The sequence below is a fragment of the Peromyscus californicus genome, unplaced genomic scaffold (genome assembly GCF_007827085.1).
Source record: "Peromyscus californicus insignis strain IS unplaced genomic scaffold, ASM782708v3 Scaffold_17__1_contigs__length_78620276, whole genome shotgun sequence".
Classification (NCBI taxonomy): Eukaryota; Metazoa; Chordata; class Mammalia; order Rodentia; family Cricetidae; genus Peromyscus; species Peromyscus californicus.
This window is the reverse complement of record NW_026294469.1, coordinates 7,665,273-7,682,028: the sequence shown is the minus strand read 5'-3', so window position 1 is coordinate 7,682,028 and position 16,756 is coordinate 7,665,273. Positions and strand designations below refer to the sequence as shown.

At 38.1% G+C, this 16,756-nt stretch overlaps 1 pseudogene; it reads right to left on the bottom strand.

Annotated features, from left to right (window-relative positions):
* Positions 1-5,482: 5,482 nt before the first annotated feature.
* Positions 5,483-5,567, bottom strand: LOC128113128 (uncharacterized; annotated as a pseudogene).
* Between the last annotated feature and the right edge of the window lie 11,189 nt (positions 5,568-16,756).

Below are 16,756 nucleotides of genomic sequence, written 5' to 3'. Positions count from 1 at the left end.
AGGGAGAAAGGAAGGGTAGAAGGAAGGAAGGGAGGGGAGGGGCAGGGAGGGAAGAGGAGGGGAAGGAAGAGAGGAAGGAGGGAAGAAACATTGATGAAAGTAAAACAAAACTTGGGGACTGAGAGAAGAAGAGGAGGGTATACTTGTATTAAAATGTCTTGAAACCCATCACTATGTGCTATGAGTATACTTTAATCAAAAAGAATTTAAGTAGCAAATCCTTGTCTTTTAGCTAAATGGCATGTAAAATGTAGAATACAGTAAGCCAATTTTAATAACAATGACATAAACAATAACTTATTAATATCGACTTGAATGGGATGAGAACATTTTCATAAATATTCTTTTTAAATTACTTTCTTAGATATAGGTGTTCAAATATTTGTGTTGATATATACATCTATATATAAACTATCCTGGACACAGACTTAGGAATGAAATGGCTAAGTCTTTTGTTGGATTAACTTCATCAGAAATGGTCCAGTTAAGTGTGTCCTTACTCATTCTCATTAGCAAGTTACATTCCAGTTGCTATGACAGTCTCACTAACATTTCCTATGATCTGTCATTTTGATTTTAGTGACCCTCACAGGCTACATCTTCACAGTTTCTTACCTACAGAATATTGCTACTGCTACTGTCATAATAATGACTTTTTATAGGTCCTCAGATCCTAAGGACCATCTTTGAAACCTCTTGCAATGGGCAGCCCATCAAACACAGATCCTGGACTTGAGTTAGATTCAGTAATTGGTTGAGACTTGAGTCTTTTTGCCTAGGGTTAGAATAAACTAGCTTCTGTGGGAAGACAGGTGTGTTGGGAAGACTGAATGGCCATAGCAGTGGATTGTGACAAGCTCTAGCTTTCTGTTATATTATACTCTTCCCCTTTTCCTTTTGAGAAATCCATTCATTTTGTCTAACAGCAGCATGTAGCTGCTCAGCTATAGACTTTTTTATAGCCTAACTTACACCCATTTCCCACAATACTGTAAGTGTTATTTATAAACACAATAAGACAGCCTTTTTAAGGACTACCAAAGGGAATTGATTAATACTAGAGAACGTCTATAAAAATGAAACAGTAAACTTATTTGTATGACACTGACTGAAGTAACTTCAGTACATACAAAAGACAATTGCTACACTAACTATATCTGACAAATTCTCTAGATAAATCTCCACTCAATTTTTTTCTATAAAGCAATCTTATCACTTTAGTATTACTGTATTTGATAAATGTGAATATTGGTCAAGTTTATATTAATGATACCCACTACATAAATAAGGGTCTCATAAAATAATTTTAAACTTTTTATGGAAGTGTATATATGAATCTTCATTTACACATTATAGTTGCATATATTAGATATGTGTTTATATATATTAGAGTGGAATTTTTCTGAAACCTAGAAAAATGTAGCAGGAAAAGTAACAATATCTGACAATATAGTTGATCCCTCAGATAAAACAGTTTTTAGAAAAGAGATAGTTAAATGGATTCATGAAAACAAGCCTAGCAAATGATGTCATATGCTTTCATCTGCAGAACACAGCAAATGAACACTGTCATGTTTCAATTAAATACAGAAATCATGAAACTAACGTTCAATATTGCCATTACAAAAGCAGTAAGTAGATTTGGAGGGATAACAGAGAAGTTGGCAGGATGGTATTTCATGGTCAAAGTAAATATACACATATATATATATATATATATATATATATATATATATATATATATCCCAAATGCAAGACTGAGCAGCTGAAGACCATGACTACACAGTACCAGAAGATCCAACCAAGTGATATAAACTCATTCCTAAACAAAATAACACATCTATTTGAAAAAAAATTAATATACCTTTTTTATTATATAAAATAACAATTAAGATTAGAAATTCATGAAAATTTAGTTACATTGAATAAATATTGTGCAAAGCCATAACCTTCACGAAGAAACAAAAAGTTTCACGTTTTACACATGGTATTTTCTATGGCTCTTTGAACCCAGTTGTAGTGTAGGTATATGTGGTGATTTTGATCTGACTAAAGCAACTGTTTCATGAACAAAGAAAATAACTTAATACTGCAAAGATCTTAAGCTATTAAGGTCCGTGGTTTAAGATCCACTTTGTAAAATATCACACTACATTTATTCATTTGAAGCAACTCTAGATGGGATATGAAGGACATTCCTAAAACTGATTGTGTGCTAAATAATTCAAAACCCAAGAGTTGTGATCAAACAGATCCGCAGGCCTGCATGAGAACCGCAGAGGTGAAAGTGACAACCAAGGCAATTAGGCAGGAAATGAACGTCTGGAGGTAATCAATGAGAGGACAGGCTGTGGACCTTCACCTGCGCATCATCTCTGTTTATTGCTGTGGCTGGGTATCACAAGACGAACTCATTTCTGCAAGGCACTTATAAATTAAACTAGAACCTATAGAATGTGATTTTATTAATATTGACGGCCAGTAATGAAAATTAATCATAAGGATATTTCACTAAAGTCCACAAGTCCCAGTATAAGGTTGGGAGACTAGGGAGGGATGAGTTATAATCTCTTTGCAAGGGTTAATATGGAGTTTGGGGGTTACTTTTTCTTCTAGTGATGGTCTTCACCCAGATGTTAACATTACACATTTAGGGAAAGATACTTAAGCTGGGCAGTGGTGGCACATGCCTTTAATCCCAGCACTCGGGAAGCAGAGGCAAGCTGATCTCTTTGAGTTCGAGCCCAGCCTAGGCTACAGAGTGAGTTCCAAGAAAGGTGCAAAGCTACACAGAGAAACCCTGTCTCAGGAAAAAAAAAAAAAAAAAAAAAAAAAAGGAGGCGGGGGGGGGGGGGGAGATACTTAGCATTCTGTTCATTATCTAGTTGTGGCTTAGAGATACCTAATAAATGTTTCATGGTGAGCCCATCATGAGTGTGTTCCTTTTTTCTTAGAATGCATATAATACTAGTGGATAAAATTTAAATTCTTAACAGAAAGTATTCTTGCACTCATTTGGATCATCAGGGAAGATCTGTTAATTTCTCATGGATAGAATTCTGTTTATCTGAAAAAAAATTACCAGAAAAGTCTGTTTAGATTCAAATTTAGTAGCTAAAAAAAATCTTTGCAAAATGCATTAGTCCACTTTGTAGCCCTGCTAAACACTGTATGCTAACGCTAATTTAATATTGTTTTTATGATCGTTGTCTGTGTGGTGCCTTGGGGTCAGTATGGATTGTTGCTGAGGCAATAAGTCACAGTGTGTTGAACTCTGAATCTGAACTGACCAGATACTGGTTTATCTCACTGTACTTTGCTTCTTTAGCCCTAACATGGTCAAGGAAGTAATCCCCTGGTGTTCTGATTACAGCTGAGCTATTTCGTGCATGTATGTGTGAAACATTATGGGTTTTTAATACAAGTAAAACATCAAAAATTCCCAGTAGGTCTTGTATGGACACTTCTCAAACCCTGCTGCTGGTTATGGGAAATGGCTGCCAGCTCCAGTCAATTTACAGGTACCTTAGTGATTTCACATCCTTGGAAATTGCCTTGATTCTAATCAGTAAAGAAATATGCACAAATGTAATTGGACTGTCAGTGTTGCTAAGGACTTTGTGGTCAAATTGGCAAGCTTGAAAATTGCACTCTGAATCCTGATCTTTTAATAAAGAGATAATAATAACAATTTACTGTCAAATTGTGCCCTTAATAGAAAACCCCAGTCCTTGTAAACAGCGCTGCCCAGGTGTAAGTCTGCATCATATTTACAGAACTTTGTAGAAGGAAGCACCCAGGGCTTCTTTTCCTCCAGAAGGTCGGGGAAGGTGCCATTACTCTGCTTGTTTCTGCCTCGTGACCCCTTCACTTTGTACAGACAAAGCAATCACAGCTCCACTAAAAAAAAAATGGGAATGAAATATGGGATATTTTGTATAAGAGAACTCAGGACTCCCAATAATAACATTGGTAAGAGCTGAAGGGTCTGTTCTGAGGCTGTAGGTGCCCATGGGGAATTTAAAAAGTGATGCCTGGTGATGGTGACAGGAGACGTGTAAATGTTATTCCCACATTCTCGTGACTACTGTAACCTAAGTTCTCAAAGCCCTTAGGCTTTCATTTTGTTAAAGTTTCCATAACACCATGAGTCATGCAACCTAGGAGACTTTCACGAAATTCCTCACTTAAAAGAACAAGCAAGTTGCTGATTTGTGGTATCAAGAAATGAGATAAGGGGACAGTATGGTAGGAAACGAGAGTAGTATTTCCTGAGCACCTACACTGTGAAGACAGTTGGATGAGAACTTTCTGTGAATCATGTCACCCTCTTTTTAATCTTGTAACAAATGAAAATTAGCTTCATTTATAGATGAAGAAATTGTTGTTAATCATATTAATTAATCTGTCCCTCAAATAATCATATTTAAGTAACACTATTAAAATTGTCAATAGTTACTATACAGGCAAACCCAGCTTTGTGCTATGTCCTTTACATACTTTATTTCACTTAATCTTCACAAAATAACATAGGGTAATCACTTTTACAGAAATAGGGACTGAAGCTCACAGAGTTCTAAGTAATTCCTAGCCCCCAAACAAAAAGTACCTGGGAAGGAAAACCAAGGCTGAGACTAGAACCTATGTATTTCCATATAGTCAGCTTAAATCATATCTCTACAATGGCCTCCATGAACATTGTATATCTGTACAGATTCACTTGTGCTGGGTGCTGGATGCAAAACTTTTCCTATAAATGCAAAAATAGCACTCTCAGATATGTTAGGGTCAAATTCAGCATTTCAAAGAAAATCATGTTTCTGGAGAGGTGGCCCAGCAATTAAGACCACATGTGCTTACTGCTCTTGCAGAGAACCCTAGTTCAGTTCCCAGAAGCCACTTCAAGCAGATTACAACCAGCTGAAACTCCAGCTCTACTAGATCCAATGCCCTCTTCTGGCGTCAGTGGGTACCCACATACATGTGTTGTACATATATGCATAGATGTGTATATTAAAAATAAAAATAAAATATTTTTAAAGGGAGGAATCAAGAAGTATACAATGTAGTCTTTCTTCTAGGAATTCATGATTCATAAAATTCTCCAGAAAAAAAAAGTACATTGGCAGTTTACAGCACCTATCAAGCGACTTTCAGTAATAGCAACTATTTGTGAATAGTTATGAGGTGAGTCACTTGTATTAGAGATTCATGCATACTAACTAGTTGGTTCTATAAGCAAGATAGAAAAGTGGTGTCTTTACTGTCCGTTTTGTGTAAAAAAAAAATTCTCTATAATATAATCAGTAAAGATTTTCTGAGGATAAAAGGACCTACTTCTTCTAAACAAAGGGGAAAAGTCTTTAGACAGGGCAAGAGGAGAGGCGGGGCTTTAGTGATGCTTCCAAACAGTATTGACATAACAGCACAGACTATGTCAATGTGGATAAGCCCCTCGGTATTGTTGGAAAGGCATATAATGAAGAGTTTTGCTATCCTTCCATAAGAATGGACATTATTAATAAGAACAGATACTATACTTGATCTTAGCCAAAAGGCCAAGAATTCTCAACAGAAGAAACTCAAATGGCTGAAAGACATTTAAGGAATTCCTCAACATCCTTAGTCATCAGGGAAATGCAAGTCAAAATGACTCTGAGATACCATCTTATACCTGTCAGAATGGTTAAGATCAAAAACACTGAAGATAGCTTATGTTGGAGAGGATATGGAGCAAAGGGAACACTCCTCCACTGTTGGTGTGAACGCAAACTTGTACAGCTACTTTGGAAACCGGTATGGCGCTTTCTCAGAAAATTGGAAATCAATCTCCCTCAAGACCCAGCTATACCACTCTTGGGCATATACCCAAGGAATGCTCAATCATACCACAAGGACACAACTATGTTCACAGCAGCATTATTTGTAATAGCCAGAACCTGGAAATAACCTAGATTCCCTTCAAGTGAAGAATGGATAATGAAATGTGGTACATATACACAATGGAGTACTACTCAGCATAGAAAAATAATGACATCATGAGGTTTGCAGGCAAATGGATGGAACTAGAAAATATCATCCTGAGTGAGGTAACTCAGACTCAGAAAGAAAAACATGATATGTACTCACTCATAAGTGGATACTAGATGTAAAGCAAAGATAACCAGACTGCAACTCACAGCTCCAGGGAGGCTAGCTAGTAAAGAGGACCCTAAGAAAGACACAGGAATTACTCAGTAATGGAGAAATGGATGAGATCTACATGAGCAAACTGGAGGTGAGGAGGGGTAATGGAGGGCAAGGGTCAGGGAAAAGAGAGCTTAGGGGAGCAGGAGGTCCTAGCTGGATCAGGAACAGAGTGGGAGAACAAGGAAAGAGACACCATGATAAATGAAGACCCCATGGAAATAGGAAGAAGCAGAGTGCTAGAGAGGTCCCCAGAAATCCACAAAGACACCTCCATGATAGACTACTGGCAATGGTGGAGAGGGTGCCTGAGCTGACCTACTGTGGTGATCGGATGGCCGAACACCCTAACTGTCATGATAGAACCCTCATCCAGTGACTGATAGAAGCAGATGCAGAGATCCACGGCCAAGCCTCAGGCAGAGCTCCAGGAGTCCAATCGATGAGAGAGAGGAGGGATTATATGAGCAAGAGATATCGAGACCATGATTAGAAAAATATAGAGACAACTAGCCAAACTAGTGGAAACACATGAACTGTGAACCAATAGCTGAGGAGCCCCTATGGTACTGGACTAGGCCCTCTGAATAAGTGAGACAGTTGTTTAGCTTGAACTGTTTAGGAGGCCCCCAGACAGTGAGACCAGGACATGTCCTTAGTGCATGAGCCAGCTTTTTGGAACTTAGTGCCTATGCTGAGATACTTTGCTCAGCCTTGGTGTAGGGAGGGGGGGCTTGGACCTGCCTCAACTGAATGTACCAGGCTCTGCTGACTCCCCAGGGGAGACTTTACCTTGGAGGAGGTGGGAATGGGGAGGGGTTGGGGGGGAAGGCTGAGGGGTGGGAGGAGGGAGGACAGGGGAATCCATGGTTGATATGTAAAATGAATAGAAAAATCTCTTAATAAAAAAAAATCAATGAGAAAAAAAAGTGGACAGTAACAAGAAAGTAATGGGAAGTTTAGATAGAAACCACTTAAATTATTTAAATAGCATTATGGAAAAGGATAAATAAATAAATATTTATGTAATGAGTCCAGTGAAAAATTAGTCAAAATCTAAATTAATGATTTTGAAGAAATTTTGTTTCATATGGACAGAGCCTTAAGGAGAAGTTAACTTTTGACTAACATGACTGAAAAAGATATAGGAGGAAGAAAGTACATAAAACTAGATTATATTAAAATTCATTTTGTTTTTTTAATTACCCAGAGACACAGGTACCAGTTAACAGTAGGAGAAACTTCAAACCTTTAACTAGAGTGCCTTTGTTCTCAGAAAAAAATATAATTATCTCTTCATTCTTCATTGATAAGCAGTATATATTTCTCTAGTGAAAATGAGCCAAGGTAAGAAGCACTTTTAAAAAATTGAACGAAAAAATGAATAAATTTGAAGTTAATTTGTACATCACCTTGTAAAAATGTGCTAGTCTACCATAAATGAGAGCAAAAGGGATGGATGAAATGGGCTCATATTTCACAGACAATCTTGGTGTCGCATTCACAAGGAAGGGGAGCTATGGGTGCTCACAAACACTAACATATTGGTCTTTCTGAGGAACAGACTGTTTTAAAGCAGGTCGTTTGCTTGGTTTAAGTTGTTCGTCATGTCTCTCTTAGTTATAATGATGTTTGGAGTTACATTTTGTTTCCCCTTAAAGATCCAGCTTTCTTAAACTGTGGACAATTCTACAGTTTGCCTACATTAAAGTCATTATGATTTCCCTTGTACGTGGTTGTAGCTTTGAAATACTCTAGCAGATTTAATCTCTTCCTTTCACATAAGACTATGATATAAAGAAATAGAAAAGTCTAGGGGCTGAAAGGATGGCTCAGTGGATAAACTGCTTGCTGCGCATGTGTAAGAACAGGGGTTTGGATTCTGAAGACCCATAAAAAGTGTGGAAGGCAAAGGCCAACACCTCAAACCATCCACAGACTTCCACACACATGCCAAAGCATCAGTGCATGTGATTCACACATGCACACACACATGCACATACACACATGCAAAGAACTTTTAAGGAAAAGCTTCCCCATGTGTAGAGGTAGTTAGACAAAAAGGGGTCCATCCCTGCTTTGCTGTGAGTAGCCATGATGCCTTATTGGGTATGCTGTCCCTCTTCATCAATGAGGACATCCATATTATTTGAAGCCATACAGATGTGTGGATATGTGACTTATGGGCCGATTAAATATTTTCTTCTATGGCAGTGTATCTCCTTAGTACAAACAGTGCTACATGCCACTGATGTCTACATGAGAACAAAGGAAACTCATGGCAGAAGACAGATCTAAAACTCTATCTACCTATCTATCTATCTATCTATCTATCTATCTATCTATCTATCTATCAATCACCTACCTATCTACCTACCTACCTATCTATCTGCCTACCTACCTATCTATCTATCCATCATCTATCACTATATATTTCTCTCTATATATGTATATGTATACATATGTTTGTACACACAAATATGTATGTATGTATATGTGTATATACATGTATGGATATCTTTCTATCTCTAACTCTAGCTCTAGCTCTCCCTCTCTTGGTCTCTCTCCTCTCCCTCTTCTCTTTCTCACCTTTATTCCCTTTTCCTTTAGTCACATGACTCTATCATCTTCACTGTTTAAGCCACTGGTCTTAAACCAAAAACATGCTAAGTGAAAAACCTACCCTAAGGTAGATTTGCCTACTTGTTATTCTCAAACTGGGTTTAGTCAGAAAGCATGTTTTCTAGGTCCCCAGATAAGACATGAAAATTAGTAACTCCCCCCCCCCAAAAAAGAAACTGCAAAGAAGGATTTTTGAACGTTTTTGCCGTAAAAGTAAATGTTTGAGGAGGTAGATATGCTTAGCTCAATTTGAGCATTATACAATGAACACGTGCATTTTACCACTCTATAAATATGTTAAATTTTATGAATCAGTTAAAAATTAGTAAGCAAGCATATTCTGTATATTCAGGCAGTAACAGACTCTTTGGATTGTCAGATCTGTAGAAAATCTGAGCAATAACTACTGATTTAAGTTCCTCCAACCTCAGTGACTGAGGCAGAAAGTCTGCTCTAGGTTGTCCCTTAAAATAATTGTGTCATGAAACATAGCATGGTGTCTGTTCACATTGGAGCAGGTAAAAATGGATATGTATAACGAGGAGGATTACTAGTTGGAAAAAGGCTTCCCCAACACTCCTCACATAACCCTTCCTTTAGATCAGGAAAAAGAGTGTTAAAACAAGTTAGGACAGCCCAATTCCATTTCAGAACAAATGAGGTGTGTGGGGTGTGGGATCTCAGGCACTCTTTCCTTATGATTCAGATATATCTGGGCTTAACCATTTTCCAAATAAAAATAAATAAATACAAGAATCCTTAGAGTGGGGAATGGAGAGAGGGAAGGAGAAAGCAAAGGAGAAAAAAGAAGTTAGAAAGAAAGGAAGGAAGGGACGAAGGGAGGGAGGGAGTGGGAGGATCTGCTGGGTGGCTGATGTAGTCACCACCACAGGGATTCCAAAGCATTGGAAACTGAACAGTAGAGGAAGCTTTGAGAATTTTCCAAGTAAAGTTACTGGTTCCAAAAAGAAAATCAACAATGAAAAAAACATATGGCTCTATTTTCTTAGACAGGAGTATGTAAGGAGACATAAACGCCGGGTCTTCAAGAATCCAAATTTTACCTTAACCATCAATACATCTGGAATGTTTAAAAGAGGTGTCTCTTACATGCTGCAAGGAAACCTAGCAGCATCTTTAGCTGGAGGTGCATTGTGGCACCAAAATGAACAGACAAGGAGTCTGAAACCGAGTTTCCAGAGGAAGAGAAACTTCTTCAGATTCAAGATCTGAAACTTGTTTCGAACTGAGCCTCAGCTGCAGTTACAACATAAATAATGGGATGGGGCCCAGAACACAGAAACAGTGTCATGAGCCCCAAGTGTCCCCAAGGAGTGATCAGGAATCAAATGTCTATTAGATCCATCTTAATCAAAAGAGGGCTTCGAACATCCCGACACAGGACCCTGCAATCGAGGAGCAAACTGCACCTGACTCTTGTCCTTACCCACAAGTTTATCTAGAAGAAGAAAGCCAACTGCTGCTGCAGAGTGGAAGATATGTGGTGGGTAAATTCAGTCACACATACATAAGAGAGCTAGAGATGGGATTACAGTACCGTCTGACAACTAAAAGCTCTCTAAAGGTGGTCAATCCAACCATAGTGCAAAGACACTGAATCAGAGTCCTGTCAAATTCATTAGAGTGGTGAGCCAGAGAAGAGAGGAAGAAGCTCTTTCCCAGAAATCCCTGATATAATCCCAGACTAACAAAAATCCAAATTCATACCTGAAGGAGAAGGATCTTGGATATAATCAAACTATTGGCCATGTTCTTCACCAACAGCATATTTCCAGTTGTATCTGAACCAGCTGGGGGACAGGAGAAGAATCTGAACACTAGGGTTATGAATTTTAAACTACATATGACATTTTAATATCAGATTGATATCTAAGTGGGACTCTAGGACCTTACTTTAACTCAGAGCAACTAACACAGACTGATCTGAGAATATTAAGAAAATTTAAAACAAGCTCACTGTATACAAGTTTAAAAGATAGGGAAATCATTGTAAAGTCATGCAATGATTTCTTGAAGATTTTAAAATGTGTTTATGTGATAAGAAACTTGGCAGGAAAGAAAGACCTCTGTTGATGGCATTTTAGCAATGCCAGGAGGCTGAGGACAAGGGAGGAGGCAATTGGGAGCAAAGGGTTGACCTTCGCCTAATGAGTGGACAGCTGCTTCAAGAAGGGGATACAGACTCCACTCTGACAGAAGACAGTAGACTCTGAGTATGGATACTGTTGCTGTTTGTTTTTGCTCTTTTGGGAGGCCCACCACCCAGATCCCAAATAAATCACACACAGAAGCTTATTCTTACTTATGATGCCCAGCATTAGCTTGGCTTGTTTCTTGCCAGCTTTCCTTAACTGACCCCATCTACCTTTTGCCTCTGGGCTTTTCCCATTCTCTTACTTCTGTAAATCTTACTCTTACTCCATGGCCTGCTATGTAGCTGAGTGGCTGGAGCCTGGTGTCCTCCTCCTTCTCTGGCTCCTTCTTCTCTCCCTCCTTCTCCCAGATTTCTCTTTCTATTTATCCTCTCTGCCTGCCAGCCCTGCCTATTTCCCTCTCCTTCCTCACTATTGTCCATTCAGTTCTTTATTAGATCATCAAGTGTTTTAGACAGGCACAGTAACATAGCTTCACAGAGTTAAACAGATGCAACATAAACAAAAGTAACACACCTTAAAATAATATTCCCCAACAGACAGAGCACAAAAACATTATGGAAGCCTCACCGGAAATGTACCCAGTCTTCCATATTTAATGCCCATGGACGGGAAATTTGTTAGACTCCACACTTATACTAACATGATTGAATTTAGTTAAAAATGAGATCTCACTAATACATTATCTGCCTGTTTGTTACTATGAATCTAGCACTGTTATGAGGAGACACCTTCTCTGTCCCTCATGTTTCCTTCCTACAGCTCAAACCAAAGAAATTATTGCAGGTGGCCCTAAAGTAGGTAAGAGAAAAGAGAATTTGTTAACATGAAAACAAAACCCACAGACTTGAAGAGATTTCCTCAAATTCCCACAATGATGTGTGCACAGTTAAAATTAGCTGCCTCTATCTTGATTTCTAACTTGGTATTAATAACATTGACTTGCCTGTTTAGTAACTTGTTGGAAGTTTTTTAAATACAAAGCCCACATTATTATTCATAAATTCAAAAAATATTTATTTGGTACATATCTTTTCATGTACTATGTTATTATGTCACATGGTTTAAAAGATTTTATGAATTATCAAATTAGCTTTACATATATTAGGAGCATTAGTACTTACAAATTAGATCTTTATGGAATATCATCTTATTACTCACAAACGTGTTTCAATATTCCTTTTCCTGAGAGGTAAGAGAAATATGAAACCAGAAGAAATTTGATTCACTTTTTGATTATATCCAACGAACAGTGACTTTTCTTCACTAATTACAAATATCAGAGGCTTCGTCTTCTTACTCCATTTACACGCCAACATTTATTTCTTTATTCTGTGTCGTTGCCCCTTCCTGAATGGCTATGGCAGTTGATAGTTTCTAAGAGATGACAATCACTCTGTTTTGAGGATGTGTCCACTGATATAATACCCACGCTGTAGTGCATGGCCCAACGCCCATGCACATATGGGCAGCACTAACTGGGTTTGATGGATTATAGAACTAACTCTGAAAACAAGACATGAAGTTGGGTAGCATCATGCTATAGGGAGAGCTGACGCAGTTATATAGATGTGTAGGTACAACAGTATTTCATTATATACATGTAAACATCTCTCCAGGTTAAAGAAAAATTTAAAAAATAAGGTATCTTTCTAAAACTCCTGCTCCATTGGATTTCTCTTCAATGTTGCTACTATGCACAAAATTCTATTCTGTATTTCTTTAGTCATTGTACTCAGTCAAGATGTAGGTTTTCATTGTTTTTTTCCCACTATGGCAAAATTATGAAGAAAAATCAACCTTAAAATGAGTGTTTTAGGCTGTGGTAGCTCTTGTTTTGTGTTAGTTTGAAGCAAGAACACTTCATCAGCATCTACTGTGTGATATATGAAGCTAAAATATATAAACACCTATAATATATCATTTTTTTGAACCCAGTTATAAAACTATTTTATACCAGAAAGGCTCATTATGCTGCCAGCGCCTTGACAAAGCTCTCCATGGTTCCTGCCACCCAGCATGGCTTCCTCCCTCTGACCCTCACTAATCCATGTGGATGGATCCTTTGTCAGCCGAACTCCAGGTGAGACTTTTCCAATGGGAAGTATTTAGGAGGCATTTGAAAGCCAGAAAGGAGAAAGCAAAATGTGCATCACTGAACTTATGTCAATGTACAAGTTAGAGGTTTTGCAGTGATCTCTGAATGTTTCTCTATAAAAATATTTTGGTTTTATAGACAGTGTGGCTAGTGGTGACAGATTTCTGAGGCTTTAGTGGTTCCCTAGCCCTCGGTAAGCTGCTTCTGGCTCTATAGTCCCTGGCCTTTGCTTAGGTAGGGCATCCTAGCAGCTAGGGAAGCACCAAACATCTTGTGTTAAATTCTCTCATGTCTGAAATAGTTTATATCATGGCTTTCTTTCTATTAATGCCTCCTGAAACAGTGGTTGACACTGAAAATGATCCCAAGAAACAGATTTTGCTTCCGTGAAGAAATTTGCAATAGTTTATCTTCTGCCTTGTTAAGTTTAGAGATTAAAATTAAAAATAATAATGCTAGTAAAGAATGAATTATTTGTGGTCTATGCTATAACTGAAAAAGTATGTTTAAGCATTGTTTCAGATGTAGTGCCTAAATGAAGTGTCTGCTAAAATACCAAGATTTGGAAGACAATGAGGATGCTGTGATTAAACATCTGATTGCAGATGGTGCTTGCAGAAATCCTGTGGTGGCTCTCTGTCCTCACTGAACCACTACATACGCAGATGCCAAACAGTGCAAGTTTTAAATTTTAAAGTCAAGGCATGATCTAAAAAATAAGAGCTCTTTAAATTTGTCTCATTCTTGCAGCTAAATACAGGGACAATGCTTTTGAACACTGAACTCCACTCTGCTGAAGTGCATTGCAGAATTACAAAACACATTGAAGCCACAATCTTGTTTAGCCTCTTAGATGAAAATTAAGGCCCTATTGGTAAACAATGTGGATTTTGGGTGAATCCCAAGGGAATTTAGCCTCCAAATTCTACTGTACTTTAAAGGAGGTAGAAGGAGCCAGAAAAACTGCACTTGAAGCATTTACCTTGTGTTTCCAGACTCAGTACTAGAGTCAGACATCAAATGATAGCTATGAAGTCTCATTTGGAGGAGATAGCTCACACAGAAAAAAAATGGAAGTTTTGGCTAACTTCTGTTGTCAGAAAACTGGAAAAGAATTCTCTAAATGAATTTTTATGGTTATACAAAGAAGAGATTATACAAAGAAGCATTCATTCCTATCATTGTACTTCATGTACAATCTACATTTAAGATATTTGATGTTGAAGAATACAATCATAGGCTAGGCATAGTGACTCTCACCTTTAATCCCAGCACTCCAGAGGGAGGGGCAGGTGGATCTTTGAGTTTGAGGCCAGTTTGGTCTACAGAGACCATTCTGGGACAGCCAGAGCTACAAAGAGAAATCCTGTCTCAACCCCCACCCACAAAAGAAAACAATCATGACTTACTTGATTAGTGGATCAATAAACTCAAATCTGGACTCAACAGTGGTCAAGGTTAAATATGATTGACTGCTAGACCATCTGTAGTACAATGTCAGTGGAGATATCCAAAGAAAGTTTTAATGTTGATGTGTTAAGTGTATCTGGTCCTTTATCCCATCATTATTATCACCAGAAAAGACTCAAAAGATGTCCTTCCACCAAAGTGCTAAGGCATACATTGCTCAAGACAAGAGTGATTGCAGGAAGTAACTCCATTGAAATGTGTTTCTGAAATCCTTTAAGGATAACGTGATCCTTGAAAGTGACGGAAGCCAAGTGACTCAACTAAACTTGAAGATCTAAGACAAAGCATACATAATCCCCAAGGTGGGAAGCAGCTGAGGCAAAGCTCAAAGTAACTAAGGTACAGAGACACTGGATTGGATTAATATATCATGATCCCCATTGAATTAGCTGCATACCAACTACTTGATATTTACAACTTCATACATTAATGGTACAATTGAGAATGAAAGCCTCTTATCTAATTTCCAGATTCAGATCCTCAGAAATTAAGAGAATGCCAAATTCCCTTTGTCTTTGCCAAAACAGTAAACTGTAAATATCCCTAGTGGTCCCTCTAAAGGTCTTATAGGCAACAACACCACTAGAAATTCTATAAAGTGAAGCAATTTCCTGCATTTCTAAAGGCATAATGGACAAAAGTCCCTCCTTATGCCAAATAGCAACATTGGTGTTTTGACCCTGGGCATATTAGGAAAGGATGATTCTTAGACTTTGGAACTAATTCCCCTTGCCAAATAGTAAATTAAATCAGGGGTGGCACAGATTCATTCCACTAAGGAAGACTAGATACTAGATATATCAGATATAGGATTCCAATCATGTCCATTTTATTATGTGCCCATGGCCAAAAATAAATAGCTTGGAGAAAGACAGAGAATTAGTGCAAACATAATCAGGAAATAATTCCAATTGCAGCTGCTGTTCCAGATGTGCTTGCTCCCTTTTCAAAGTAAATTAGCATGCCACTGAGAACTGTTACCCAGCTATTGATCAAAAGAATATCTTTTCTATATGTTATGGAGTAAACAAACACAGCCAAGGGACTTGGTTGTCTCTAACATGGGCAGAAGTGCACCCTTTTGTCACCTGTGGTCAACAATGTGCCCTTCTGTTGTGATTTTTATGCACACAGTTTGATCACTCAGCCTTCCTGAAACACATTTTGCAGGTCTTCTCCCTAAGTGATGAAGTGATTGCACTTTTTCAAGATTTCATGGTTTATGTAGACATGTCTCAACCTGTGAGGGGTTCTGCCCAAGGTACTTGACTCTTTGGCTTGAAAAAAAAATAATAAAGTACTGAGATGGGATTTTTGAAATATAAGGTTCTGGGGAAATAAGATAAGACAAAGTAAGCTAAATTCCTCTGCTTTTTAAAAAAATCAATTTTCCATTTTCTTTTGTAAGTTTAATAGAGAAAATTTTCAAGGAGGGTCCTGTACTTGGAGGAAAGTTGTGTCCCGCCCCCCCCCCCCCCGCAAAAAAAAAAAGAAAGAAAGTAACCTCTATAGAAAGGGCAGGAATTAGCTGTGGGGTAGAGGATGGAATCCTCAGGAGACAGACAATTCCCATGAAGAAAACCTCTGTGGGTTAAATCTTGTGTCTGATACAGATAGGAGGAGGAGAGAATTGATTTTGCTACTTTCTGCTAACAACCTTCATCCACTTCCTTGATTTGGAAAATTTTCCATAATCGTACAAATAGCTATCTCAAAAACAAGTTTTTTAAGTTTAGTGTCCCATACAAGAGCTAAAACATTACCCAGAACATACTACAGTGCTCAGTAGGAGACAAAACGAGAAATCAAATGGATTGTAGTTCTTTTGAGAATGTCTATGGGGTGTTTGGTCTGCACTTAGGATGAATTGAGAACAATAAGAAGTGCTGGGTACATAGAGGCAACAAGTTGAGGTCAGGGAGCAAAAATCCACAGTTCAGAATTCAGAGAAAGACGTGTAGACCAGGTCAAATCTTTAAACACATGTGCCCTGAGAAAGCTATTGACTCTCCGTTGGTTACTTGCAGTGGAGACTCCTGCCAGAGAATGGCGGGCTTTGAGATGCTGAAGGGTATGCAGAGAGGAGGGAACATACAAGACACTCATTTCAGCTAAATCTCATGAATGTGTGCTCAGTGTTGTGGAAGTTATAAATTATTGACATAGATCTTGTCAGTAAAAGGAAAATGCAAAAAGTAAAGATTCA